The 3,319-nt window shown below is 38.7% G+C and overlaps 1 long non-coding RNA gene across 1 annotated transcript; it reads right to left on the bottom strand.

Annotated features, from left to right (window-relative positions):
- Positions 1-909: 909 nt before the first annotated feature.
- On the bottom strand, positions 910-2,916 carry LOC106585348 (uncharacterized). The gene is made up of 5 exons (XR_001323943.2): positions 2,743-2,916; positions 1,478-2,220; positions 1,265-1,351; positions 1,089-1,156; positions 910-940 (listed from the first exon to the last, which is right to left on the bottom strand). It is a non-coding gene; the product is annotated as an uncharacterized lncRNA (long non-coding RNA).
- Between the last annotated feature and the right edge of the window lie 403 nt (positions 2,917-3,319).

The following is a 3,319-nucleotide window of genomic DNA, read 5'->3' as shown; positions in this document are numbered from 1 at the left end:
CAGCACAAGACAACTAATTTGGGGTTGTTTATTCTGTCGAAACTTAAATTTAAAATATGATAATATAGAAGGGAAATCACCACAAGATGAAGTCACCATAAAGTAATGTTCAGTCCAAATCACAATCAAGTGAAATAAATCTGTTATTTAAGTGCATAAAACAATCGGAGTACAATAAGTACGGAGACAGAACGCGTCTCCTTCCTGAGCGGTATGACGGCTGCGTGGTCCCATGGTGTTTATACTTGTGTACTATTGTTTGTATAGATTAACGTGGTACCTTCAGGCGTTTGGAAATTGCTCCCAAGGATGAATCAGACTTGTGGAGGTCTACAATTTTTTTTCTCAGGTCTTGGCTGATTTCTTTTGATTTTCCCATGATGTCAGAGCAAAGAGGCACTGAGTTTGAAGGTAGGCTTTGAAATACATCCACAGGTACATCTCCAATTGACTCAAATTATGTCAATTAGCCTATCAGAAGCTTCTAAAGCAATGACATCATTTTCTGGAATTTTCCAAGCTGTTTAAAGGCACAGTCAACTTAGTGTATGTAAACTTCTGACCCACTGGAATTGTGAAACAGTGAATTATAAGTGAAATAATCTGTCTGTAAACAATTGTTGGAAAAATTACTTGTGTCATGCACAAAGTAGATGTCCTAACCGACTTGCCAAAACTATAGTTTGTTAACAAGAACTTTGTGGAGTGGTTGAAAAATTAGTTTTAATGACTCCAACCTAAGCGACTTCAACTATCTTCAGCTGTCTTCCCTGTGGCTCAGTTGGTAGAGCATGGTGTTTTCGACGCCAGGGTTGTGGGTTTGATTCCCACAGGGGGCCAGTACCAACAACAAAAAAATGCATGAAATGTATGCAGTCGCTCTGGATAAGAGCGTCTGCTAAATGACTAAAATGTAAATAAATTGTAGTGGCTCTGCTTTCTATAGAAAAACACAAGAAAATACAGAGACCACAATGTTCACAGTTAGAATGGACTTTCTAACATTTCAAAAATCTGAGTACAAGATGTCCATGCGAAAAATGACATCATGCATGTAAAACAAAAATACATTTTGTCATAAAACTTACAAACACACTGTCCAGGTGATGCCCTAACCTCACATGGAACAGTAGATCCTCATCTCACCCATACTGCACTGGGGGGAAATGTCATATCAACAGATAAATTACAATTCAAAAAGGAAACAATATACAACAATCTGAAGCTTTACACGAAATAGAATGTAATTCTGATAATTACTCACGCTTCAAATAATGTTATATCAACTTCACAACGTGGTTCTGAGAGCGCTGGTATTCAGCTAGCAAGAAGCTAACATCCTCATGTCAATCTGAAAGTATCAACAGGCTAACATGACCGTCTGGCATAAATATGACAAAATAAACTATTATACATTGCAGATGCTGCAAAATAAGATATATTCCGGTACAAGAGGAAGATAAAAAGTATAATTTACCCATCTAAAGTAACGTTGGATCCACTCTCTTACACACTGCGCAATCCCATAACCGCTGGCACACCTGGTTAATTAATCTCTTAAAGGGACGGTGCCATCTAGTGGATATAAATTAATACAGCTATGCGCTTTTACCACCTGGCTACATAAATATTGCGTAACCTACTAATGAATGTATATCAATTGCTGTGGAGGGCACAATTTTACAATATTGCAGGCCAGAAATGAGAGCTTTACCACCTGTGCCAAAAGCATGGGCCTCTGATGGAGACTGTAGAACTGTCATCAACGCATGCCTCAGTATTCCACCTTCTCTCTAGGAGCATTTGTGTGTCCAGGCCCCATAGGCGTATCAAAAGGATCCCACTCTGGTCACCAATGTAGCTGACGGAAGCTTGTGGTCCAGAGACGAGAACTCTACCATCTATGGCAAAGGTCTGGGCTCCTGACGAGGACAATAGAATTCTCACCACTACTTGTTACAATAGTAAAATAATCTGTCATCTATTACACTGATTCTACATTGAATTTAGTCTTCAAGATGCTCAAACAAGCACTTGTATCTGTAGTTGGTGTTCTTCAACTCTAAAATGCACTAGACTGTGTAAGATAGAACCCACAAAGAAAAGACAACAGGCAAATGCATATGTGGTCCCAAAATGTAAACAGTGACGGCAGTAGGATGGTTCTCCTCACAGGTGAGTGAATCAGTCCATGCTTGGTGAATAGCACTTGGTTAATCTCTGGGAGCAGAACACAGGAGAGTTAAACAGATCATGTGACACAAAAGTGAAAGACAAGAATGAACAAAATACTGTAAATCATCACAGCAAAATAATGTAATTTGTGAGCTAGAAAATGAACATCCTAAAAGTCTGAGGCCGGGTGCTATGTTTTCATCCTACTCCAACTATTGACGGGGATAATGTGGCATTTACTACTTGTCAGTATGAATGAAATTAGTGGGTCCTGCCTTGATGACTGAAGTAGATGTACACTACTTGTCCTATAGATTTTTGTAATCTTAAAATTATTACCTGGAATAAACTGATAGCTAAAATGCTCCTTGTCCCGGAATGACATGCTAGCTAGTGATAAAGCTATCTGCTCCTGCTTGCTAGCAACATATCTACTTGTTGTAACTAGCTAGCTACATTACTAAGGTTGCTGTGTTCTAAATTGGGAATCATTTTACAGCTTGCATTGATGGTATCACGTTTCTATAAAGAAATAGATAGATTACAAATAAATAAAACATTATTTACCTGATAGCAGTTCGTCAGACGGAGATCTCTGTCGAACTCTTCATTCCCAGGTGTCTACTATATTAGTTACGGATAACGTGATTGTAGATAGTACCATGAATAGTACAAAAGTTTTGATTGGTTTACAGTTTAGTTCCCCGCGGCGTTTGCCTGACCAGCTAGCGAACATGAAAGTAAGTATTTTGTGAACATTTGCAACATTTACATTGCCAAGAAACGTAAATGTTTTCAGAAGAAATAAAAATACACAATATGTAAAAAACAGCTCCTCAGAGATCTATCATCTCGAAAACTCATGCAGATAGCTTGCTACGGCCCACCACCTATACACCTCAATTAGGCTGATAAAAATCCTCATTTCATTGAATGCTTTTCAATTTGAGCGTCATTATTTCCAAATAGCCTACATTTTCTCGTTCTGAACTTCTAACACGAGTGGGACAGTGTGGCTTTGTGACAATGATCAAGAGCAGCTGCTCACCGATTTGACAGCTCCAACACAGTTAACGCTTTGACAGCTCCAACGCCGGTTAATGCTTGATCTGATTGAATGTAAGCCTAACTTTATACAGTAAGC

This window comes from Salmo salar, chromosome ssa24, assembly GCF_905237065.1.
Source record: "Salmo salar chromosome ssa24, Ssal_v3.1, whole genome shotgun sequence".
Classification (NCBI taxonomy): Eukaryota; Metazoa; Chordata; class Actinopteri; order Salmoniformes; family Salmonidae; genus Salmo; species Salmo salar.
This window is presented reverse-complemented; position numbering and strand designations above follow the sequence as displayed.